Source organism: Tupaia chinensis, unplaced genomic scaffold (assembly GCF_000334495.1).
Source record: "Tupaia chinensis unplaced genomic scaffold, TupChi_1.0 Scaffold143813_1, whole genome shotgun sequence".
NCBI classification, from domain to species: domain Eukaryota; kingdom Metazoa; phylum Chordata; class Mammalia; order Scandentia; family Tupaiidae; genus Tupaia; species Tupaia belangeri.
The window spans coordinates 172,924-183,223 of NW_006203663.1; the positions used below are offsets into that span (position 1 = coordinate 172,924).

Here is a 10,300-nt window from a genome sequence, read left to right on the forward strand (position 1 = left end):
AGGTTAAGGGAGCTAGATCTCACCTGGCCAACTGCAGTTCAAATCTTAGCCCTGACAGTTCGAGAAACACACTGGGCGCATGTAAAAGTATGCTCAAAATCCTGACAGGGTGGTGAAATAGAGAAAGGATTGCAGCATGACCATACCCCATTGGGGGTTGGTTGCTTTCACTCTCTCTCTCTCTCTCTGTCTCTCCCTCTGATGAGTGCATACATAACCTAGCAATTGAAAAAATAGAAAGAAACAAGTCCCAGGAAGATAAGTTGGGTATTTGATGTAGATGAAAGACAAGAGGCCAAGCTAAAATGATGGAGACCGGCAGAGAAAAACAGCCAGGTTTGGCAATACATCTTACCCTGGAGATATAATTGGCACAATGGCATCATTATCATTGTTCTAGGTGCCACTGTTTTGTAACAAACTACTCCAAAATGTAGAGGTATAAAACAACTATTCTATTATGTTGACATAAATATGTGTCAGGAGTTAAAATGGCATAGCAAGGATGGCTTCTTCCTGCTCCACAATGTCTGAGGCTTCAGCTAGTAAGACTCAAAGGCAGGGAGGGGCGAGAATAACTTGATGACTGGGGGCTGGGATCATCAGGACACACGATCACTCACAGCGACTGAAGCTGGGCCCTCAGCTAGGGCTGTCAGCAGTACGCCTACTCGCAGGCTCCCCATGTAGCCTGGGCTTCCTCACCATATGGAGGCCTTACGTAAGATCTCTTACAGGGTAATGACTCAGGGTTCCAAGCATAAGCACAAACAAGACAGGAGCTGCATGATCTTTTACGGTCCAGCCTTAGAAATCATTTAGTGTCTAGCTGGCAGGTGGTGTGGTGGTTAAGTGCTGGACTCCCACATGACTGACCATGGTTCAAGTCCCAGACCTGGTGACTTGCTTTCTCACTTTCCCTCTCTACCTGATCAAATTAAAAACAAATCATAATAAATAAAATTAAATAAATAATTCTTTAAAAAAATAGATTAAAAAAAGAAATCATTTAGTGTCAAGGCTGGCAGATAGTGTGGTGGTTAAAGTGCTAGGCTCCCACATGGTCGACCATGGTTTGACTTCCAAACCTGGTGACTTGCTTTCTCACTTTCTCTCTGTTTCTAAGGAGCATGCACACCCCGTAGCAAATTAAAAAGTAATAATAATAGATTAAATATTCTTTTTTCATAAGTAATTTATGTATTTAATTAATTTTTAAAATTTGATCAGAGAGAGAAAAGGAAAGAGAGAAAGCAAGCCACTAAGTCTGGGACTCAAACCACGATCAGCCATGTGGGAGTCCAGCACCTTAACCCCCACACCATTTACAGTCCCAAATAAACAACTCTTAAAAAATCACTTAGTGTCATTTATGTCACATTCTAGTGTTAATAAGTGAGTCATAATCTGCCTGAATTCAAGGTGTGTGTCGGGGAGAGCATAGTATTAGGTTCCATCTTTATCTCCTGATACGGTGATGAGAGTTCAAAAGAGTAGTTGGGGGGAAAAAGGAGTAGATGGGATAGGAGATATTGTCATGGCTATCTTTCTTTAATACAATCTTCTTCCAAATATATCAGATGCTTTGAGTATTATCACATTCATCAACCATTGTCATCATGCCAGGAGCCAGTCATTGACCTAAGCACCTCTATCATCTTCATTTAATCCTCACAATGACCAAGAGACAGGTATTATCCCCCTTCATAGATGAGGAAACTAAGACTCAGTGAGGTTGAGTGACTTGCCCAAGTATACTAGTCCAATGGAGGAAAGGTCCAAATCTAGGTGATCTGAAATAAAAGCTTATTCTCTCTCTCTCTCTTCCTTTTTTTTTTTTTTTGAGAGTGTTTTTTATATAATTTTTTAAAGTTTATTTTTGGGGTCAGCAGGTGGCATAGTGGTTAAGGGTGCTGGACTCCCACATGGCCACATGGTCAACCACGGTTCGACCTGGTAGTTGGCTTTCTCACTTTCCCTGTCTCTCTTTCTTTTACTCTGTCCCTCTGTGGTCAAATTAAAATGAAAATAAATTAAATTAAATACTTTTTTTAAAAAAAGTTTACTTATTGGGGTCAGGAGGTGTGGTAGTTAAGGCAGTAAACGCCCACGTGTCTGATCATGGTTCGACTCCTGGACCTGGCAGCTTGAAACTCACATTGGCCATGTGTATGTGTGTGCCCAAGATCCCAGGAGAAGGGATTGCTGCATGGCCTTCCCCCCTGCGGAGTGATTTCTTACTTTCCCCCTCATTGTCTTCTCTCTCTCTCTCTCTCTCTCTGGCAAGTGCACATGCCCTAAGGCAAATACCTCCACCCCCTAAAAAAAAAAAAGTTTATTTATTTAGTTAATTATTTATTCCATGAGAAAGAGAGAGAACTAGGAGCCCCCAACAGGGGTCCTATGCTGCAATCCACCGGCAATCTCAGCCTGCCCAGATTGTGGGCATGAACATCCGTGTGCTCAGTGTGCTCAGGAAGGTCCCAGACACGAACCCAGAATCTTTCCCTTGTGTGCCCAGTTGTGTTACGGCTGTGCCAACACCAGAACCCTCAAGCTCGTTCTGTTACCCATTCTCCCGTCATAAGTGATTCTCGGGGTTGAGAATGGGAAAGAAAGAAGTCAAAGTCAATGATGAACTAGAGAGGAAGAAATAGGCGACAGAGTGGGGTTTTTTGGTGGGAAGGTAATAAGGTAAAGCTAACGTGGGCTCACAGAGATGCCTAGGACAGAGCCAAACGTCTAGACCACGTATACCCAAAGAGCCAGAATGGGAGACGTAGGCTGGAGGAAGAGAAAGTGGCTGAACACTGAGGGGCAGAGATCATCAAGCTGTTGCCGAGAGTTGGCTGGAGATTGCGATGCTGGGCTGTGAAGGTCAACTGGGGTAAGAAGAAAGGCTAGGGCCAGAATGCCTTAAAATGGTAGCAGCAAAAAGCTGGATAGAAGCAGCAGCAGGATTGCAGAGCCTCATGTCTGAACCCAGAAGTCTATTATCTGAACACATCATGCCAAGTGAAAGAAGCCAGACACAAAAGGCCCCATATTACAGGATGCCACATACACGAAACGTCCAGAGATGGTAAATCCACAGAGATAGAAAGCAGTGGCTGGGGGACGGGGTAGGGGAAGAACTGCTTAATGGGTACAGACTTTTCTTTTGGGGAGATTAAAATGTTCTGGAAATGGATAGTTGCTGCAGCCTGGCAGGGAAGAGATGGGGTGTACCAGGGGAGAGAGCTGTGGATTGAGAAAAGATAAACAGAGAAAAGCGAGAGTCGAGCAGGCCGGGCATCTCTGATGGAGATCTCCAGGGCCTCGAGTCATTCTGTGCTCATTCTTTTATTGGGGAGGTAAAGCTGCGTTCTTTCTATACTGACCGCAGCTGTGGAGCATCTAAACAAGTTTCTCCTGGCCGTCTCTGGCCAACACTCTCAGCTTTCTTCTATCTGTAAAGCCAAGCAGTGGAGTATGTCTTTGTTTAGAGCTTTCACATGCCCTGCAGCTTAAGCACGAACACAGGATACACTTTAAGGTACTCCCTGCATCTCCTCACTTTTGTTTTTCTAATTTGAGCACAGAATTCTTTAACTGCTTTCTACAGACTTTGCCCTTAAACATACCTATTATTGGGAACCAGCAGTTAGCGTAATGACGATGTCTCTGGACTCCCACGTAGTCGACCATGGTTCGCGTCCCGGACCCGGTGGCTTAAAACTCACGCCGGGTGCGTGTGCGTGCACGCCCAAGATCCCGAGAGGAGAATGGAGGAGAAGGGATTGTGGCATGACCATCCCCCCTGGGGGGTGATTTCTCGCTTTCTGTCTCTATGTCTCTCTCTGTCTGTCTGGTGAGTGCACACGCCCTATAGCGAAAAAAAAAAAACCTCTCCAAAAAAAAAAATTTCTTTCTGACCTTCCAATAAATTTCTTAGTCTTTTAATAAATCTTAGCTTTCCAAATTTCTTCTTAGCCTTTTAAATTTCTTTTTTTAAATCTTTTTTAAACATCGTTTTAAAACTTTTTAAATTTAACTTTATTTATTTAGTTATTTTAATTTGACCGGAGAGGAACAGAGCAAGAGAGTAAGAGAGAAAGTGAGAAAGCAAGCCGCCAGGTCTGGGACTTGAATTGTGGTTGGCCATGTGGGAGTCCAATGACCCTAACTACCACGCCACCTGCCAGTCCCAGCCTTTTAAATTTCTTAACTTTTCAATAGATTTTCTTTTCTTTTTAAATATCATTTAGCAGTATTTTTTTAAACTTCATTTATTTATTTTAAATTGGTGAGAGCAGGACAGAGTGAGCAAGAAAGAGAGAGGGAGAGGGAAAGCGAGAAAGCAAGCCCCCAGGTCTGGGACTTGAACCACAGTTGGCCATGTGGGAGTTCAACGCCATCAACCACCACGCCACCTGTGGGCCACGCAATAGATTTTCTTAACCTTAGCCTTTAATTACTCTCCTAGCCTTCTTTTTGTTGAGAGGATTTTGCTATAGGGCACATGCACTTGCCAGAGACACAGAAAGTAAGAAATCAACCCCTGGGGGGAATGGCCATGCCACAATCACTTCTCCTCCATTCTCCTCTCAGGATCTTGGGCATACACACACATGTACCCAGTGTGAGTTTAAGCCACCGGATCCGGGAAATGAATCATGGTCGACTACATGAGAGTCCAGTGACATAGCCATTATGCCAACTGCTGGTCCCCTCCTAGGCTTCCCCTATTTCACACCCAACTGTACTTGCACTCCTTACTTTACTCTCTTTTTTAAAAGAATTATTTAATTAATTTTATTTATTAATTTATTTATTTAAATTTTTTTTTCTTTTCTTTGGAGAGGTTTTTGCTATAGGGCACGTGCGCTCGCCAGACAGACAGAGAGAGACAGAGAGATAGAAAGTGAGAAATTCTCGTGTTCCCTCTCTCCCTCTGTCCTTCTCTGGTCAAATTAAAATAAATAAATAAATAAATAAAGTTAAATAAAATAATTTTTATGTTTCCAGTTTTAATCAGAAAAACAAAAATCTTAAAACATATAAATACAGGGGCCGGCAAGTGGCATGGTGGTTAAAGTTGCTGGACTCCCACATGGCTGACCACGGTTCAAGTCTCGGACCTGGTGGCTTGCTTTCTCACTTCCTCTCTCTCTCTCTCTATCTCTCTCTGATCAAACTGAAAAATAATAATGATATAATAATAAATAAAATTAAATAAAATAATTCTTTTAAAAATAAATAAAATAATAAAAATAAAAATAAAAAATAAATTTGACCAGAATGAGACAGACAGAGAGAGAGAGAGAGAGAGAAAGTGAGAAAGCAAGCTTCCAGGTCTGAGACTCAAACCATGGTTTGAGTGGGATTGTCCAGTGCATTAACCTCCGTGCCACCCGCTGGTCCCCTTATTTTACTCTCTTGATATTTTTTCTATTACTTTCTTATTGCCAGCCAGACTCAGGAGTGTTCGCTCGCATTACCTTCTGTACTCACATCACTATTCAAGCACCATGTGCCACAGCCTAGCAGCAAAAACACCTGGAACCCAGAGGGGAAGGGTGTGGATTGAGAAAGGACAGACAGAGAAAAGCATGGGTTGAGTGAACTGGGCATCTCTGATGGAGATCACCCTGGTCCTGAGCCGGTCCCAGGCTTACTCTTTTATGCTGAAATGGGGAAGGGGAAAAAAGATTGCCAGTGTGGAGCATCTTGTGTACTGTGGTTCTTGCGTCTCAGGTTCTAAACAAGTTTCCCCTGGCCTTCTCTGGCTGACACTTGGCTTCCCTTCATTTACACTGTCCTGCAGTGTAACAGCAGTCTGTCTTGGTTAGAGTTTTTGCTTGCCCTCCAGTGTAAGCACAAAGATCATCTCTACTTTTTAAAATTATTTATGTTATTCCATTTGTTATTATTATTGTTGTTGTTATTGTTATTAAATTTGACCAAAGACAGAGAGAAAGGGAAAGTGAGAAAACAAGCTGCTAGGTTCAGGTCCTGAACTCTAGTTGAACATGTGGGAATCTAGCATCTCTAACCACCACGCCACCTGCCGGCCCCAGATCATCTCTACTTTAAAGATCACTAAGTGCCTAGTCCAAGTCTGGCACAGATAGTAGTAAAGATTGTACAATATAATAAATATACTAATGGTAACTTTTGTCATGTGCCTTTTATTACAATTAAAAAAAAAAAGGGGGAGAGTGTGTTGGATGGTGGTGCAGCAATAATGCAATGGGGCAATGGTCTGTGAGGCTGACCAGCACAGGAGGTTGTGGGTTTGTATCCAGAGACCTCCCTAAACACACCAGGCACACAGATTCCTATGCTCCAGGGCTGGTTAGAAATGGGCGTGGATTATGGTGTGAAGACCCAGTTGGGTGCCTATCCGTCTCTATCTCTCATGGAAAAAAAAAATAAACTTAAAGAAAAGTATGATTACATAATCTGTAGTAGGAAAAATTGATACATGGGACTTCATTAAAATTAATAATATTGGGATCAGCAGTTAGCATAATGGCTATGTCGCTGAACTCCCACATAGCCCACCGCGGTTTGAGTCCCAGACCCGGTGGCTTAAACTCATGCCAGGCACATGTGTGTGTGTGCCCAAAATCCCGAGAGGAGAATGGAGGAGAAGGGATTGCGGCATGGCCATCTACCCTGGGGGTGATTTCTCGCTTTCTGTCTCTCTCTCTCTCTCTCTCTGTCTTTCTGGCAAGCGCATGCGCCCTATAGCAAAAACCTCTCAAAAAAAATTTAATAACATTTGCTCTGAGACATTCCTTAATAAAAGAATAGAAAGATGAATTACAGATGGGAAGAAATTACTAGCAAATCATGTATCCAGCATATATTATGTCCAGAATATATGAAGAACTTTCAAAACTCAACACTAAAACCAAACAAACAAAAACCCAAATGAATCATTTCTGTCAAACAAATGGGAAGGGAGTGGAGGGGGACAATAAGCCTGTGCGATTATCTGACTGATGTCCCTGACTGGAGCCCATAAATGTAGGGGGTGGGTCTGGTTTTGCCCACCACTGTAGCCCATTTCTGGCCAGGGCCTAGCACGTAGTAGAAGCGGAGTAAGTATTTATTCGGTGAGTGAATGAATGAGTGAAACGACTGAGTGTGAACAGACTAGCACAGCCAGCAGAGAGCACTAATCAGTGCTGGCCAGTTTTTACCTCAAACCATTAAAGCAAGGTCATCTAGAGAGCCCATTGAACACATGCTACTGTACAGACAAACTTTGAGGAAAAAGGACACAAAAGACAAAAGAAGGGAACCAGCAGTTAGTGTTATGGCTATGTCGCTGGACTCCCATGTAGTCGCCCGCGGTTCGCATCCTGGACCCCGTGGCTTAAAACCCACACCGGGCGCATGTGCGTGCATGCCCAAGATCCCGAGAGGAGAATGGAGGAGAAGGGATTGTGGTGTGATCATCCCCCCTGGGGGGTGATTTCTCACTTTCTGTCTCTATGTCTCTCTCTGTCTGTCTGGCGAGCACACGCACCCTATAGTGAAAAATCTCTCAAAAAAAAAAAAAAAGACGAACAAATACTAGACTCCACTAACGTGTGTTGCCCAGAGTAATCACATTCACAGAGATGGAAAACAGAGTGGTCGCCAAGGGTTGGTGGAAGGACTGGGAGTGAGTGTGCAACGAGGACAGAGTTTCTGCTTTACAAGATGAGAAATGTTCTGTGACTAGGTGGTGGGGATGGTTGTACAAGAGGAAAGTACTTAATGTCAGATAACTGGTCTTTTAAAAATGCTAAATTTTACATTATATATATTCTTCCACAGTTTCTTAAATAAAGAAACCATGGGGTTGTAGAAAGAGGAACCTTTGAAGCAAGAGCTGTACTTCTCATGGCTGAAACATCGTGCCAAACTTTTCTATACGAAATATGTATGTCGAGCCAGCCCTATACAAGTCTAGCACTTAAAGGAGTTGGGTTCTATGCAGCCAACCATGGTTTGAATCTTGGCCCAAGAGACTTGCAACACATGCACACCTTGTGTGAATGTGTGTGTGTCCCAAATCCTGACAGAATGAAGAAATGGAGGAGCAAGGACTGCAGGGTAACCATGCTCCATTGGGAGGTGCTTTCTCTTTTTCCTGTCTCTGTCTTTTTGTCGCTCCCTGGTATGTATGCACATCCTTTGGCAATTAAAAAAAAGAAAATACATTAAACTGGGAAGTTATACTACTGTCCTAACTTGACAAAAATAGTATACTTAAGGTATTTATTTAATTTTTTATTTTAACTTGACAAACATAGTATACTTAAGGTATTTATTTAATTTTTTTTTTTTTAAAGAAGATAAAAGACTTCGAAGGGGAAGGCCACACAGGCTTCTGGAAAAAGCAGCCTAGACTGAGAGCCACAGGGTAAAGCTCTCAGCCTGCGTCTCCCCAGGCTTCAGAGAACCCTGAGGCTGGTGCAGCCGGAGTCGGCAAGAGGCCAGAGAGAAGGTCAGAAACGAGCAATACTCCGATGAAGTAGGGCCCAGGAAGCACTGTTAGGACTTTGATTTTTAATCTGAGTCACAAGGACAGCCAAGCGCTTTTGTACAGAACACCAGATCAATTTCAACAAAGTTGCAGAGAAAAGATCCCAGGGCTCTGTTCCCAGGGTTGACGGTAGTCTGAAACCAGCAGTTGTTTTTCCTTGCCGGGAATAGAAGGCTTCTAAAGGAAAACTAGAGGGAGGAGGGAGGAGGATTACAGGCCATTAAGAAAACTTTGTAAAAACTTAATAGGTCATTAGCCCACATTACTAATTTCTCAGTTAAAAGCATGAGATGAATACCAAACGTAAATGAAGCACAAGATACAATAGGAACTGGCCTGCCTTTGTGAGCAAGTACTTGCACTGCGGTTCTAAAGGCCAGTAGATACACCCAGACTAGGACACAGATATTAAAAGTATGGTGTGGTGTTTAAGGCACTGGACTCCCACATGACCAACTGTAGTTCAAATCCCAGACCTGGTGGCTTGCTTTCTCACTCCTCCCCTTCTCCCCCACCCCCTCTCTCATTAGTGAGTGCATATGTCCTATAGCTTATTTAAAATGTAATAATGGCAGGCACAGGCGCGCGGCCACAGCGGCGGTTGGGGAGGATTCTTCCGGAAGGTTCTGGAGGCTTCTGGAAAAGGCGCCTTGCACTGGGCGGCCTGCCTCTATATAAGGGAGGCGCGGGGGCAGCGCGCCAGTTGCTCCAGCGTCCGGGTGCTGCTTCGGCGAGTGCTGCGTGGTCCTTCGCCAAGATGCCTGAGGAGACCCAGACCCAAGATCAGCCCATGGAGGAGGAGGAGGTCAAGATGTTTGCCTTCTAGGCAGAAATTGCCCAATTGATGTCACTGATCATCAACACTTTCTACTCCAACAAAGAGATCTTCCTGAGGGAGCTTATTTCGAATTCATCTGATGCGCTGGACAAAATCAGATATGAAAGCTTGACAGATCCCAGTAAACTATATTCTGGGAAGGAGCTGCACATTAATCTCATTCCAAACAAACAAGATCGAACCCTCACTATAGTGGATACTGGGATTGGAATGACCAAGGCCGACTTGATTAATAATCCTGGCACTATCGCCAAGTCGAGGACCAAAGCTTTCATGGAAGCTTTGCAGGCTGGTGCAGATATCTCTCTGATTGGCCAGTTTGGCGTTGGTTTCTATTCTGCCTATCTGGTTGCTGAGAAAGTGACTGTGATCACCAAACATAATGATGATGAGCAGTATGCCTGGGAGTCCTCTGCAGGGAGCTCCTTCACGGTTAGGACTGACACAGGTGAACCCATGGGTTGTGGGACAAAGGTTATCCTGCATTTGAAAGAAGACCACACTAAGTACTTGGAGAAAAGAAGAAGAAAGGAGATTATGAAGAAACATTCTCAGTTTATTGGCTACCCCATTACTCTTTTTCTGGAGGAGCATGATAAAGAATTTAGTGATGATGAAGCTGAAGAAAAGGAAGAGAAAGAAGAAGAGAAAGAAAAAGAAGAAAGGGAATCTGAAGACAAACCTGAAATAGAAGATGTTGGTTCTGATGAAGAAGAAAAGAAAGATGGTGACAAGAAGAAGATTAAGGAAATGTACATTGATCAAGAAGAACTCAAAACCTATTTGGACCAGAAATCCCGATGGTATTACCAATGAAGAGTATGGAGAATTCTACAAGAGCTTGATCAATGACTGGAAAGATAACTTGGCACTGAGGCACTTTTCAGTTGAAGGACAGCTGGAATTCAGAGCTCTTCTTTTCATTTCAAGATGTACTC

The 10,300-nt window shown here is 43.4% G+C and overlaps 1 pseudogene; it reads left to right on the plus strand.

The window, feature by feature from the left end:
- Nucleotides 1–9,264: 9,264 nt before the first annotated feature.
- LOC102470562 (heat shock protein HSP 90-alpha pseudogene) overlaps nucleotides 9,265–10,300 on the plus strand; it is a 2,313-nt pseudogene continuing 1,277 nt past the window's right edge.